The following is a 16,501-nucleotide window of genomic DNA, read 5'->3' as shown; positions in this document are numbered from 1 at the left end:
ACTATTCCCACTCCAGGGAGTGCAACGGTAGGGTAAGCGTTGGATAGCGTAGGGTTAAAAATTACTATTCCCACTCCAGTGAGTGCAACAGTAGCGAAAGCGTTGGATTGCGGTAAGGTAAAAATGACTATTCCCACTTCAAAGAGTGCAACAGTAGGAAAAGCGTTGGATAGCGCAGGGATAAAAATTACTATTCCCACTCCAGTCAGTGCAACAGTAGGGAAAGCTTTGGATAGCGGGAGGGTAAAAATTACTATTCTCACTCCAGACAGTGCAACAGTAGGAAAAGCGTTGGATAGCGTAGGGGTAAAAATTACTATTCCCACTCCAGGGAGTGCAACAGTAGGGTAAGCGTTGGATAGCGTAGGGGTAAAAATTACTATTCCCACTCCAGTGAGTGCAACAGTAGGGAAAGCGTTGGATTGCGTTCACTTGTTAAGACAATGCAGTTGCTTCCTCTTAAAAAATCCTAAATGGGAAATGTGCATGTTTGACCAGCTCTCCTTGAGGTACAATGCTTTCTTAACAGAACCTTAAACAGGTACATTTTCAGCTGACCAGAATGAGTGAACGAGGCTGCAATGGTTTCATGCAAGTGTTTATGATTCTTTTACTTTGACATGTTAACGGTTATGCTAACTGTTCAGACTGCATTGCCAGTCATCGGAGAGGTGTGGCATAGTGGCCACAGCTGCTGACTCCCAAGGAAGGGGCTCACGTGTGGATCGCCAGTGGCAGCTCAGCTCAGCTCATCTCAGCATCATGTGACTCTGGGCATTAGCTCATTTAATCTGCCTGACAGCCCCCAGCTCCTTGAGACCTCTAGTGGAGATAAGTTGTACTTTTCAAATCTGGAAATAATTATATTATAACTTATTAGTTTAGTAAAAAATAATGAGTGACTTTATTTTCCAGGTGGATAACTAACAGACAGCCCTAGCATGGAACAAGAGTCCAGTCTAAATCCAAGGTGAATGTCGCTAAATGAAAATTGGTGAGTGTGCCCTTCCTGAAGTGTTTTCTCATCTTGCCTCACTCTTTGTTCTGTTTGTGTTTCCTTCAGGTCCTCTACAGAGGCAGCCATGGCCACATCAGGAGCTGAGCCGGGAGTTGTCAACACACCAGAGGATACAGAGACACAAATGCCCAAGAGTCCACAAGATGAATCAGAGGCAGATAGTAAGTAGCTCTGAGGGAACAGTCCTTTCCTGAATGTTTGTTTAGCCGGGACTCAGTCCACTTACAGTTTGAAATCCCATCAGGCATCAGGCAAACACATGGGTGCTAGCCATCTCTAAAGGGGCACTTTCCTACATTTACTGTCCTGGAAAAATCAGATTCTCTGCCTCAATGGTGATACAGGCACCTGTTTCTCGCAGGTCTATTATCCGTTTCCCATTATTCAAGGGCTGGTGTTTGTATTTTTCCATATTACTAGGCCAAACAGCTAAGATTGCAAGATCCACCCCACCCTCAGACACCAGTGCAGCTTCTGTGTGTACTCTGAATTGATGGGGCACACTAGGGATCCCCCCTGGAGACCTGCTATTCCAGTGCTAACTGGCGGGGGTACTACGGAGATTCTTTTGGGGCAGGCAGAGCTTCCAGTTAGGCATTCAGTATTCTAACAGTAGTGACACCATGCCTTTGTGGGACCCCAATTCTTACTTTTGTACCCTGTATTTGTTTGAGAAGAGTTTTGGAGCCCACCCTCCTTAGCAGGTTGTTGGGGGTCTTTAGAATACTCTTTACTTTTATCTTTAGGATGTTCATCCTCTTTCCCCTGTGGAGGCTTAGTAACCCCTTTCTTTTTGTCACCCCTACCAGTGGTCGTTTTTGTCACACTAGTCTTTACCCAGTGGTCCACATTATTTCCCAATTTTGGGAAGAAATTGGACCCAGGTCTTCCAAGTATTGGTGCATCTTTTCATGAATACATTTACTCAACAGATATTCTGTCCTAACCAAATTATACATCTCATCATAGTCATGCATATGTCTTCCATCTAAACAACCAACTAGTGTCTTTCCTGAAATATCTACAAATGTACCCCAGGATAGATTCACAGTTTTCTGAGTCCCCTTGCACTTGAATCTATATTCTTTAGTGGTCAGTCCAAATCCCCCAATCAGGAAACCCTTAATGTGGTCGTAGGACTCAGCTCCTGTTCCTGTCCGTGTCAAGAGTCAATCCCTGAACTTACCAGAGAACAGTTTCCAAAGGAGAGAGCCCCAATGCTTCTGGCTGACAATCTTCACACCACAGTCGCTCTGGAATGCTAGAAACCAGTTTGTGATGTTATTACTTTATGTATGTTTTGGGGCAATCCCTTAGGGGATTTAAAGTTCAAAGATGACCTCTTTACCCTTAGCTATGAAGTTGCTGCCACCATTTATTGGTCTAAACTCACATCTACACCTTTCCCTTTATATGGCCAGTATCCTGTGCTCCAGGGATATTCTGCGGGACAATCTCTCTAGAAGGATCGCCTCCTCTAAGGTATCTTCTGTGTACCATGAGTGACCTGAGCCATCCTCGCTAGAGGCCGGGCCCTTCGGTATGTTGGGTTGCTCTTGGGGTAGAGGTGCTGTCACCTCTCCTTCAAGTGGGGTAAGTTCGGGTCCTCCTCGTCACTCGTTTCACCCTGGATGTCAGGGTTGTTTTCCTCATCTGAAGAATTGGCCAGCACATACTCTACCAACAGCTTCTGAAGATTTGGATTTGGAGGGTGTGTTATCCAGTTTTTATCTTTTACTCTGCAGAGGGTCCTTAGCTGAGTGTTTTTCAGCTTCATGAAAGGGGTAAGGTTGAGCCCCTTAGCCACGTCACATGAGATATCCATTAAGACACTAACGTTGATACTATAGAACCGGATGCTTTTAGTATAGTGGTAGAATCTTAGGGTCAAAAAAATCAAGCTAAGGGAGGAGCTTCGCGCGCATCCGAGATGGCTACGTGAGCACAGGGCTTCCGAGACCCTCGCCGCCGCCTGCATATATCCTGAACGATATCCTGATTACGAAGACGGGTTATTGGAGATGAGGCTCAGCTGATAGACTAGCTGCTTTCAAAAATTGATTCAGACTTCGGGAACCGCTACTACGACAACCTGAACTTTTGAGGCCCACCCCATGGCGATGCCTGGGGCTCGGGTTTGTCATATAGTTACTGCTTTTCTAAATATTGTGTTAAGTTAGCATGAGTTTATTAAATGTTTAAACAACATATTTTCCTTCAGCTTCAGTTTGCACACGACACATAATTGTTATTGTAGCTTTCAACCTAGACGAAAGATGTGATTTATTTGAGAATAATATGTTATTGCTCTGATATCAGTTGTGCTTGGTACACTTGGTACACTGTCTGCTCACTGAGAGCTGAACCCTCTAAGAATAACCTAACACAGGGTTGCTGGGAGGCCTGATCCTCGCACCACATTAGACATAACACAAATAAAGTTGCTGCCAACATCGGGCTCTACGCGAGTTTAAGATAGAGTTACTGAGAATGCAAAAACACACTTGAATGTGCTTCGCATGAAGAGAGCTGGTAGCTGATGATATGATCTTCTCCTACTGCCATTTAGAGGTATTGGCCCGCCCTGCTAAAACCCAAATGAGACCTTCTTAGATATAATATAGTATGCTAAATAGGGTGCGCGAAATATAGGTGATACAGATTTCTATTGATTTTTGCATTACAATATGCTATCACCGTTCGCTTACTATGGATTAGTGACTATGCTGATAACTCTGATTTTTATAATATGTATTCTGGTATTATATAAGATACTGCATTTAAGAACCTTGCATTGAAAAATAAATATTTCAAACTTGCACGTGTCTTCTTTTACTCCCCGTTCTGGTTTGAAATGATTATAGAGCGAAAGAGTGTTCATGTGTTCCACGATACCTGAGGTAACCTAAGTTCATGTTCTGGTTTGTCTAAGTCATTGGGCGTTTGTTATGACCAATGAGACACTGTAGCTAGCTCGGTAAGGGGATTTTGGATACTGAGGTGAGTTTTGGGTCACCCTAATTCACTGAGGTTCCTGATCGCTATGCACAGTTCTGTAAGAGAACGGAATCCCTGCTACAGGTTGTTGAGACGCCCAGGCAGTAGTTGAACAACAACGGCCCGATGGGCTCTGCTCATTGCCTTGGAGTTAACTTTCGGTTTCGCTTTCGGGTCTTTGGCCTTCTCCTGTTCCAAGATTGATCTGGTTGTTCGAGGTCTAGCCGAGCTCTGTGAATCCACCGTGTGCCAACGGTTGCAAACTTCTTTGGGCTGAGCTACAGCTGCTGGCGCTTGCTTTTGAATACTCCGGTGGCTTGACCGCGAAGTGCCATTTTCAACAGGTCTCACAGGCCCCTCGGGGGCACATTGCCCAACATGGCGGGCAGGCCCGACAACGAGAAGCGGAAATCCAAGACGCCTCTCCGGGGGGGAACTACTCAAACAAATGTCATGGATCGATATACCCAGCCCAAGGGGTCCCCCGGTGGTACGAATAAGACTCTGGAGAAAGCAAGGGAGGACCCGGCTGCGTCGATCGAGTTGACTCTACAGGATGTCATGGGCACCATTGCTAGTATTAAGTCTTCCATTGGCCAGCAATATGAGGCTCTCGCCCTTAAGCTCGACACTGAGCCATTGATGTCAATTTGATTAGAGCGGACTTATCGAAGACTAACGAGAAGGTCAAATCCTTAGATCTAAGGACCTCCAGCCTTACGACTGATGTGTCCGACTTATTTATTATTTATTTATTTATTTATTTATTTATTTAATTTGTATGGCGCGTTATAACCACAGGGGTCTCTAAGCGCTGTCTGACCAGATTTTCGTGATAGATGTTATATTCACTTAAAACCAGCTGTACACCTAAGGTCTGCTCCATGCTTGTTTAAATAGTACGGTTTTTAGTTTTTTTCTGAAGGAAAGTAAATTACTCTCCTTCCTGAGCTCTGGATCCAATTTGTTCCATAAAGCTGGGATCGTGTTGGAGAAAGCACGGCCCCCCACCGTGGTCAATTTAAAGCGGGGCTGAGACAAAAGAGTGGCGTCCGACGAACGCAAAGTCCTACCCGGTATGTAAGGGGATAGTCGGGATTTTAGGTATTTTGGTGCTTTGCCATACAAAGCCTTGTGAGCAATGCACATCCCTTTGAAGACAATTCTCTGGCGAACTGGTAGCCAGTGTAGCTCCTGCATCAGGGGAGAGGCATGGGCATTTCTGGGTTTTTTAAATATCAACCTAGCTGCATCGTTCATGACTCCCTGTAGTTTGTCCAGCAGCCGCTGTGGCAAACCTAAATAGAGGGAGTTCCCGTAGTCCAGCCTAGCCAGAATTGTGGCTGAGACCACGTGTCTCAAGGTAGAAAATGAGAGTAGGGCAGCGATCTTCCTAAGTTGTCTTAACAAGCCTATACTGGTGCCTACTACGGTGGTAACTTGTTTTTCCATGGATAATTTATTATCCACATATAGGCCTAGGCTTTTAACTGCAACTGCCGGCTTTGGGGGTACACCCAGCTCCCTAGGCCAAAATTTATCACTCCAAGGGTTACCCGAGATGGAAATGGGTAATACTTCCGTTTTATCCGGGTTACCTTTTAAGGAGTTCTCGGACATCCAATTGACTGTAATTTTCAATATGTCCTGTAGCCTGGTGGATGCTCCTGGACCATCATCCAGCCGGATGATTATCTGGGTGTCATCGGCATAGTTGTACACTAGGCAGTCCATCCTATTCAGGAGAGCAATTAGTGGCTGCAGGTAGATGTTAAAAAGTAGTGGGGACAAGGCAGATCCCTGGGGGACCCCGCAGGTGATCGGAGCAGGGGTGGAAAGTAGATCCCCCAGCTGTACTCGTTGTGTCCTACCCTGCAGAAATGAAGTGAGCCATGCGTGTGCTGTACCCACGATGCCAAAGGATCTCAACCGCGACAGAAGCTGTTTATGGCACACGGTGTCAAACGCCGCGGAGAGATCCAGTAGTACCAGGGCGCTCGGTGTTTTTACGTCAGCTCGCATCCTTAGCTCATCCAGAATGGATAACATAACTAGTTCCGTGCTATGATTAGCACGGAACCCTGCCTGATTGGTCTCCAGCAAGTTGTTACTCTCTAGATGGCCCGATAATAGAGCTAACACATGCTGCTCAATTACCTTGGCCAAGAAAGGCAGCTGGGAGATAGGCCGAAAATTTTTCAGACATTTTGTGTCTGCTCCAGGTTTCTTCAATAAGGGGATCAGGCGAGCCTCTTTAAAGACTGAAGGGATCTGTCCTGTCCGAAGAGAGGTGTTCAATAGGTGCAGAACCTCTTCCTCTAATCCTGGCATTGCCATCTTAAATATGTCAGGCGGGCAAGGGTCCACCAAGGAGCCTGATTTGACTCGGCCTATGATTTTAAGTAATTCCTGTTTGGAAATAAGGGATAGCTCAGCTAGAGGTGGAATGTTAAGCGGGCCAGTGAGGTCCGGTATGTGCGGACATTCGAGGGGTGCAGTTTCTGCAATTTCATCCAAGATGTCAGATATCTTCTTTACGAAGAAATCCTGGAACCTCTGACAGTCCTCCTGGGTGAACTCGGGACTTTGCTCCTTGTTCACCCTGAGCTCCGCCAGAACCCGGAAGATTTCTTTTTGCGGATTTCTAGCAGTAGTTATTCTTTCCTCAAAGAAAGCTGCCTTCCTTGATTGTATGGCTAGTTTGTACTGGGCTAAGGATGAGGTATATTCTTGTTTGGAGATAGCGTCGTACTTTTTACGCCATGCCCGTTCTTTCTTCCTCACCCCGCGTTTCATCTCTCTAAGGGAATCATTATACCAAGGCGCCCCGGCTCCTCTCGCCACCTTCTTCATCCTACGGAGAGGTGCCACCACATCAATGGCACTCCCCAGTTTATGCTGGAGATGTCTGCATAGAGCATCAACGTTAGCATCCTGCTCTATGTCTGAAGGATGGTGTTCTAAGAGGTGGACCAGTTTTTCCCCATCAAGGTTTCTCCATTTACGGGCCGTTTTCCAGCCCTCCTCAGGTTTGGACAGGGGGCCCCTCAATGTGAGTCTACCCTTTATTAAAAAATGATCAGACCAAGCACACGGAAGAATTTCCGTGATACCCTGGGCTGGCATGGTGGTCCAGACTAAGTCGAGCACATGACCTTTCTCATGTGTTGGTCCCTTAACCTGTTGGATTAGACCTAAGGAGGAAACCGCCTCCTCGATCTGTAATGCTTGTCCTTCTTTAGGGGACTTTTCCCAGTGATAATTGAAGTCTCCAACGATCACCATTTTATCGTATCTTGTACACAGGTCCTGGACCATTCTTACAAAAAGGATAGGGAAGTCAGGCGATGCCCAAGGTGGCCGATAAACCACCAAGAACACCACACAGACTGCTCCCCTCCTGAGCTTAACCCCCATAACCTCAGCTCCTCCAAGGGTTTCGGAGAGGAACCTATTGGCACGGAGGCATGACTGATAAAGAAGGGCTACTCCTCCTCCTCTCTTAGCTCCCTCCCTGTTAAAATGAATAGCCAAATAGTTATCTGGAAGGGCCGCCACCAAGTCGGGCGCTGAGCAATCCTCCAGCCATGTTTCAGTAAGCGCGAGGACATCTAACTCCCCGTCTTCCAGGAGTGTGAAAACCTCTAACCTATGGCTCGGCAGAGAGCGAGTATTCAGTAGACCGTAACTCAGGGTATGTGTGTTGGGCGTGCGCTGGCGCCCTCTGGCGCCTCTAGGTGACATAAGCAAACCCTCACAGCCCAGCCGGTGTAGGGTAGCCGGCTCCAGAAGGGACTTACCCAAATTAAGTTGTAGTAGGTCGGCCCTTGAGTATACCACATTCTGGCCAGGGGTTCTGGCCCCCGGCCCCGGATGGTCACGGATGGGCAAAGATGGGCTCACCTCTGGCGAACCTCTGGCGCAGGTCCGGCGCGTCCGCTGCCCGCGTCCGCTGCGCGGAGGCATGACTGACCGTTTATGTAGAGCGACTAGAGCGCTCGTCCAATAGCGCCCAGCCTAAGATGGCCGCCAACTACAGCAACCCGGGACCCGGTGAACTAAGCCTCGAGGACGGCCAAGCCCCACCTGGGAAGCGGGGAAGAGTGATGAGGTACTAGCGTGTCCTGGGCATTAATATCAGCCCCTAAAATGTGCAAAGTGTGGCTCGAGGGGGGGGGCGGACACAGAGGGAAATTCAATTAAACAGTTGCAAAGTACAGTTTTTAAAAGTTTTTAAAAAGCGTTTTTGGCGAGCGACCGCTCAGGAGCAGCCTTAGGAGTCTGTGCAAGGTAATCTCCCGATTTGGTGCAGAGCCCCTCCTTATGTAGAGCGACTAGAGCGCTCGTCCAATAGCGCCCAACCTAAGATGGCCGCCAACTACAGCAACCCGGGACCCGGTGAACTAAGCCTCGAGGACGGCCAAGCCCCACCTGGGAAGCGGGGAAGAGTGATGAGGTACTAGCGTGTCCTGGGCATTAATATCAGCCCCTAAAATGTGCAAAGTGTGGCTCGAGGGGGGGGCGGACACAGAGGGAAATTCAATTAAACAGTTGCAAAGTACAGTTTTTAAAAGTTTTTAAAAAGCGTTTTTGGCGAGCGACCGCTCAGGAGCAGCCTGACTTACAGACGGAGGTCGGCAATCTGCGATCCTCCAATGATCTCATGGCTCGTCGACTTGAGGATTTTGAAAATAGGGCCAGACGCAATAATGTACGTATTATTGGGGTCCCTGAAAAATCGGAAAATCCTGCTGCAGATCTCCTTGTGGAAGACCTCATCCTAAATTACCTCGCCCCCAAAGGCCTAGGTAAATTCTTTGCCGTGGAGCGTGCGCACCGAGTCCCGGGTGGGAAGCCAAAGCCGGGTGCCCCGCCACGGCCGATTATCGCCAGAATTTTCAACTTCAGAGACAGAGACGCTATCCTGCAGTCATCGCGGGTGGGAGGCCCCCGTGAAGTTTGAAAACACAATGATTAGCTTCTACCTGGACTTTACCCAGCTCGTTCAAAGACAGAGGATGGGGTTTCAGGGGGTGAAGCGACGGTTGAGAGACATGGACTTGAAATACGCGATGCTATTTCCAACCAGGCTCCGTGTCGAATATGAGGACCGGACGTTTTTCTTTGATCGTCCCGAGAGTGTGAGTGACTGGCTGGATACATTACCAAAGCGGAGCGATCGAACAGAGCACTCGGGTGGAGCAGAGGGTGGCGTGCCGGAGCAAGAGTGACATTGTGGTTCCTGATTTCCAAACAATTAACATACTATACAGCTGGGTTTGATGTCTTCCATACTTATGTGATTCACAATGGCATACCCGAGGGTGGCAGGGGGAGTGGGACTCTTTCCTCCTCTGGGTTTATTTTTGTAGACTAGTTTAATGTTAGGGCGACAGGCACACTGCAAGTTGGGGATGTTTTTGAGTCTAAGGCAGAGGTGCAGGGTGGGGGGTATTGTAACGGGATCATATTGGGGGGTGGAAGGGGGAGTTTGGGTAACTTTAACTTTTTCTCAAGGCAACTTATTGTTTTATTCTTGTATCTGGGTACTGTGTTCGCTATGGGGTGGATTCCGCAATCATTTCCGGGATGGGGGGTAGTAGGTTGAGAATACTGTGTTGGAATGTCAATGGGTTGGGGGATAGGATAAAGCGGGGAGTAGTGTTGCAACTGTTGAGACGCCTCTCCCCTGATGTTGTGTTGTTGCAGGAGACACACCTGATTGGAAAAACTTGTCACGCCATGAATCGGCGAGAATATCATCTTGCTGCACACTCTGGGTTCACTACTGGTTCTAGGGTTGTGGGCATCCTAGTCAAGAACTCTCTCCCTTTGGAAATAGACAACCTGATTCTTGATGATAGGGGGCGCTACGCTGCTCTCACAGGGAGGTTGGAGGGGAAGACTGTCTCGCTGATTTCTGTATATGTCCCGCCTGGTCTACAGACCTTGACTTTTGCTGTCTTGGGCGTGTGGGGGTGGGGCTCCCAGATGGTATCCTGGTGATGGGCGGAGATTTTAATTCAGTTGTCTCCGGTAGTGTAGATCGCTACCCCCCCAGAGACCTCACCAGGTCGCAGTCTTGGTTAAGTGGGTTTTTGGAGACACTGGGTTTGGTAGACTGTTGGAGGTTGATGCATCCGGGACAGGTACAATACATCTTCCACTCTGGGGCCCACGGCAGTCTCTCCAGACTTGACTATGTTTTGATGCCGGCGGTGCAGGCCTCCTCTGTCAGGGAGATTAGACATCTGGCCCGGGGTAGATCAGATCACTCCCCACTGTGGCTCCAGATTGGCATTAGTATGAGTGTCGAGGGACGGGTGGCCCCGATCAATCCCTGGTATCTTCGCAACCCTAAAACTCATGCTGAGTTGATTAAGTCCCTGGATCAGTACTTTGCTGAGAACGAGGGGTCCGTGTCCTCCTGTGTGTCACTGTCAAGTCAAGTCAAGTTTAAATTTGTATAGCGCACTACTCACCCAGAGGGTCTCAAGGCGCTTGAGGGAGGGGGGGAGCTTTACTTATCAAAAATCCATGTTTCTAGTTGTTTTCTGAAGGAGAGGTGGTTCTGTGTAAGGCGGAGGTGGGTGGGGAGAGAATTCCAGGTCTTGGCTGTTAAGTAGAAGAAGGATTTTCCCCCCATGGTGGATCTTTGGATGTGTGGGATTGCGGCAAGGGCTTGATTGGATGATCAAAGTTTGCGGGTGGGGGTGTAAAAGGACAGGCGCGTGTTGAGGTATTCGGGTCCTAGGTCGTAGAGGGTTTTGTGTGCATGGGTGAGAAGGCGGAACGTTATTCTCTTGTTGACGGGGAGCCAGTGGAGGTCTTTCAGGTGGCCTGAGATGTGAGCTTGGCGGGGAATGTCAAGGATGAGTCTGGCTGAGGCGTTTTGGATGCGTTGGAGTTTTTTCTGTAGTTTGGCTGTGGTTCCGGCGTAAAGGGTGTTTCCGTAATCCAATCGACTAGTGACCAGTGCATGGGTGACTGTCTTTCTTGTTTCGGTGGGGATCCAGCAGAAGATTTTTTTGAGCATTCGTAGGATGTTGAAGCATGATGATGAGACAGCGTTGACTTGTCTGGTCTTCGAGAGGGAGGAGTCTAGGATGAAGCCCAGGTTACGTGCGTGGTCCGTTGGTATGGGTGCGGTTCCTAGGGCCGGTGGCCACCATGAGTCGTCCCAGGCGGAGGGGGATGATCCTAAGATGAGGACTTTCGTTTTGTCCGAGTTCAATTTTAGACGGCTGTTCTTCATCCACTCGGCTACTTCTTTCATCCCTTCGTGTAGGTTTGTTTTGGTGGTGTTTGGGTCTTTGGTGAGGGAGAGGATCAATTGGGTATCGTCTGCGTAGGAGATAATGTTGAGGTTGTGTAGGGGCGCAATGGATGCGAGGGGACTCATGTATACGTTGAAGAGGGTGGGGCTGAGTGAAGGTCCTTGGGGTACCCCGCAGATGACTTCTGTGGTCTCTGATCTGAAAGGGGGGAGTCGGACTCTCTGGGTTCTGCCGGCGAGGAACGAGATTATCCAGTCCAATGCTTTTCCTTGTATTCCGACGTTGCTGAGGCGTAGTATAAGGGTGGTATGGCAGACTGTGTCGAAGGCTGCGGAGAGGTCAAGTAGGATGAGGGCAGCTGTTTCTCCGTTGTCCAGTAGGGATCGAATGTCGTCTGTTGCTGCGATGAGGGCGGTCTCGGTGCTGTGTTTGGCTCGGAAGCCGGACTGTGAAGGGATGAGGGATTTGTTGGATTCGAGGAGGGCGGCGAGTTGACTGTTGACGGCTTTCTCAATGACTTTGGCAGGGAATGGGAGGAGCGAAATGGGGCGGTATTTCTTAAGTTCAGTGGGGTCTGCTGTAGGTTTCTTCAAGAGGGCGCTGAGTTCGGCATGTTTCCAGCTATCCGGGAAGGTAGTGGAGTTGAGGGAGATGGGGTGCGATAATGGAGTCTGCTTTCTTGAAGATGTGGTGGGGACATGGGTCGGTTGGTGATCCTGAGTGAATGGTGTTCATCAGGCGGATGGTGTCTTCGGTGGTGTTTTGGTACCAGGCGCAAAGGTTGTTGGGGGGGGGGTTCAACTTCGGAGGTGGGTGGGGTGGACTGGTCTCCAAAGCTGTTATGTATGTCAGCAATTTTGTTGTGGAAAAACGATGCTAGAGAGTCGCAGAGGTCTTGGGAGGGAGTAATGTCGTTGGTGCCGGCGGTGGGGTTGGTAAACTCTTTGACGATGTTGAATAGTTCTTTGCTATTGTGGGCGTTGTTGTCGAGTCGATCCTTGAATGATGATTTCTTGGTGGATCGGATCAGTTGGTGGTGTTTGCGAGTGGCGTTCTTGAAGGTGGCCAGGTTGTCAGAGGTTGGGTTTTTTCGCCATGCTTTCTCGAGGGTGCGGCAGATCTTCTTGGATTTCTTAAGGTCATCATTAAACCAGGGGGCTTTCTTGCTGCCTTTCTTGATTTGATGGTTTTTCAAGGGTGCTACTTCGTCAGCGCTGTGGGTGATCCATTGTGTGAGGTTGGTGGCTGCTTGGTTTGGGTCCGATTAGTTTGTAGGAGGGTTTTGGTGAAGCGATGTGAAGAGCTGGTCGGAGGTAATTTTGTTCCAGTTTCTCCGTGTAATTGGTTGTGGGTGGTTATGGGTTGTAGTCTTTTTGAAGTTGAAGTGAACGCAGCTGTGGTCCATCCAATGGAGAGCTGTGGTGTGATTGAAGGAGATGTGCTTGCTGGAGGTGAAGATTGGGTCGAGCGTGTGCCCGGCTTAGTGGGTGGGGGTGTCAACAAGTTGCTTGAGTCAGAGATTGGCGAGGTTGTCCAAGAGGGTGGTGGTGTTGCTGTCGCTGTTCTTTTCCAGGTGGAAGTTGAGGTCTCCCAGTAGCATGTAGTCCTCAGAAGGGAGGGCGTGAGGGCTGATGAAGTCAGTGATGTCTTTGCTGAATTGTGTTCAGGGGCCGGGTGGTCTATAGATGAGGGTGCCTCTGATTGTGGTCTTAGGGTCATTGTGGATCTGGAAGTGAAGGTGTTCGGCGGTTGTGAGGTTGTCATCGGAGCTGGTTCTGATGTGGATGGTGTTCTTGTGGACGATGGCCATTCCTCCTCCTGTTCGCTTGATGCGGTCCTTTCAGAGGATTTTGTAGCCGTCCGGGATGGCTATGGCGATGTCGGGCGTTGATGAGGTGTTCATCCAAGTTTCAGTGAGGAAGGCGACGTCCCGTGATGTGGTGTCGAGTAGGTTCCAAAGTTCAATGGCGTGTCTGTGGACCGAGCGGGTGTTGAGTAGGATGCACTTCAGGTGGTTAGTGTCGGAGCTCTGTTTGGAGTATGTAGATTTGGTGTTGGTCCTGATGCAGTAGAACTTGCATGAGTGGCAGGTGAAGGATCCATGGGTGTGTCCTGGGGCGGCTTGGTAGCAGTTTGGGAGTCGGCCGGGGTTTAATGCGGAGAGGGTAGCGGCGTTGTACGTTATGCGAGTGGAGTGGATTTTGCGCGGGCCAGGGGGTATGGCGCTGGGCGCGGTCCAGGCGCGGATGGGCGTAGACGGGCTTACCTTTGGCGCACCTTCGGCGCGAATGGGGCGCTTCCGCTGCGCATGAACGCTGCGCGCAAATGCGTCTGTCATATGTGGATAGTGGAGGGGGCGGAGCGAGGGAGGAGCAGCTGGGAGGCGGGAGCGGGGTGGAGGGAGGGGCTACGAGTCACAAAAACAAAATGGCTGCAAATACGAAAGCGAAAACAGGACGAGATTGGGGCCACAGTCCGGCGCAATGTATATTTATCAGGCAATGCGACCAATATATTGCAACGATACTGAGGAGGCACAAATTATATGCGAGACAATGCGAGCAATGCACAAAGAGTACACAGAGCAGTGGAGCGCTGCGATGCAAAGAGGCACAGATGACTTTGATTAATGCACAAACAGTACACAGAGCAGTGGAGCGCTGCGATGCAAAGAGGCACAGATGACTTTGATTAATGCAAAAACAGTACACAGAGCAGTGGAGTGCTGCGATGCAAAGAGGCACAGATGACTTTGATTAATGCACAAACAGTAAACAGAGCAGAGGAGCGCTGCGAAGCTAAAGAGGCACAGATGACTTCCAGTCAATGCGAGCAATGCACAAACAGCAGACAGAGCAGTACAGCGCTACGATACCCAAAGGCCAGGGAGCGTGGGGAGCGACCGCCTCTGAGCGAGTCAGAGGACAGGCATTATTGTTAATCGCTGGTGCCAAGAAACGTAAGAATGAGGAGGTGGTCCATTTAGAGACTGAAATAACTGAGCTAGAAAGGGATTTGGAACTGGGTTTGACTCGTGACAAGCTTCATGCTCTCAGTCTCAAACAACTGGATTATAGGGCCCTGGTGATGGATGCTGCTAGAGTCATGAGTAGAGAGCAGCAGGGCATACTGTATGATGTGGGTGATAAGGCTGGGAAACTGATTGCTTGGCTGGATAAAAAGGAGAGGGCGAGTCGTGTGGTTTCTGTGATTGAGAAACTTGATGGAGTGTGTGTGATTGATCCGACTGAGATTGTCGAGTGTTTCGCGAAACATTTCCGAAATGTGTATTCCCCAGTCTCCGATAGACCGGAGGAAGACTCCCACCTGTTGCTGCGTGACATTGCATTGCCTTGCTTGTCGGATTCGGATAGGGACTTAATGGACGCAGTATTTTCAGCTGACGAGGTGGCCCTCGCTATTCGCTCTGTGCGCTCGGGCAAAGCTATGGGCCCTAATGGTCTGCCCATCGAACTCTACAAGTTGCGTCCTGACAAAATGGTGCCGTATCTCCATGATATGTTTTTGGAGTCACGAGACATCGGCTCCCTTACTCGTGACCAGCGTCTTGCTACCATTGTGGTGATTCATAAGGAGGGGAAAACGCGAGATCGCTGTGCGTCCTACAGGCCCATTTCGCTCTTAAACGCCAAACCAAAGATTCTCGCTAAGTTGCTGGCAAACCGCTTGATAAAAGAAATTGGTGAATTGATTCATCCGGATCAGTCCGGTTTCATCCCACACCGCAATACAGCACTCAACCTGAGGCGTTTGCACGGTGTTCTCGTGAGGGCCGCGTCGCTGCGTGAGCTCACCATTTTGGTTTCCTTGGACACTACGATGGCTTTTGATACGGTGGAGTGGCCGTACCTCTGGGCTGCTCTTGCAAAATTTGGTTTTGGTCCTGGTTTCATTGGCTGGGTGAAACCTTTGTATGAGGAGCAATTGGCACAGGTGGTAGTGAATGGTCGAGTATCTAAGCCCTGTGTTCTTGGGAGCGGTACGCGGCAGGGTTGTCCGTTGTCCCCGCTTCTCTTTGCCCTTGCCTTGGAGCCCCTGGCTGCCTGGCTGCGATGGGAGCCTTCGATGAAGGGTATACAGTGGACCCCGGAATTCAAGGACCGAATATCGCTCTATACTGATGACATTTTGTTATACCTCACGTCCCCTCGTAAGTCGTTGAATGTATTGTTTGATGTGCTCACCTCGTTTGGAAGGAACTCCAGCCTAGTGATCAATTGGACAAAGTCCTGTGTGTATGTGCTTTCGGGTGATACCCCCCTTTCCCGCGCCATTGTCCCATCCAGGTGTCGCTGTCGGGATTTAAATACTTGGGGATTTTCATAACTTTAGACCCCGTGGCTCGTTATGATCGTAATCTGCTCCCTCCTCTCCAGAGGTTAAATTCGGACGTTGTGGGCTGGCTCAGACTACCACTTTCACCACTTGGGCGCGCAGCTCTTTTTAAAATGATGTCCTTACCACGATTTCTATATGCGCTCCAGAATACGCTTGATGTTATTCCGGCGAGTTATTTTCGGGAGGTGGAGAGTTTGCAGAGACGATTGATATGGGATGGATGCTCGCGTATTGCCCTCGCTAAGCTCACGCTTCCTTGGTACGACGGAGGTATAGCACTTCCGGATATCAGGCGATATTATTGGGCCTCTCAGTTGGGAGCGATTAATCATGCAATGTATGGACCAGCCTCTAACCCTGCATTCGAGATGGATAAGTACTTGTTACCGGGTGGAGACTATAACAGAGCCCTTTATTCCAAAGCAGCGGGTAGGGACCTATCGGGACCAACCAAGATAGCGGTACGAGTGTGGCATGATGCGAATGCGGCAACGGGATGGAGGGATCGTCTGACCCGTGCGACTCCGCTTTATGCGTCTGAAAGACTGGGTTGCCTGTGGAAAACAAAAGGATTTGAAAAGTGGGATATGATTGGTATTAGTAGGGTGAGTGATCTATGGGTCAAGGGTAAACTCAAGACCTTCGAGGCACTGAAGGTAGAGTATGAGCTGAGTGATAAAGAAATCCTTCGTTATGCACAGATTACCCACGCGTTAAGTTCGGTTTTTCCTAAGGGTACAGACATCCCCGAATCCTCTCCACTAGAAGATCGGGTGCTTGACGGCCACGTGCCTGACAGCACTATTTCTTTGATATATAAGAAATTGATTAATAATCGAACGGATGTGTT

This window comes from Lissotriton vulgaris, chromosome 4_1 (genome assembly GCF_964263255.1).
Source record: "Lissotriton vulgaris chromosome 4_1, aLisVul1.2, whole genome shotgun sequence".
Lineage (NCBI taxonomy): Eukaryota > Metazoa > Chordata > Amphibia > Caudata > Salamandridae > Lissotriton > Lissotriton vulgaris.
This window is presented reverse-complemented; position numbering follows the sequence as displayed.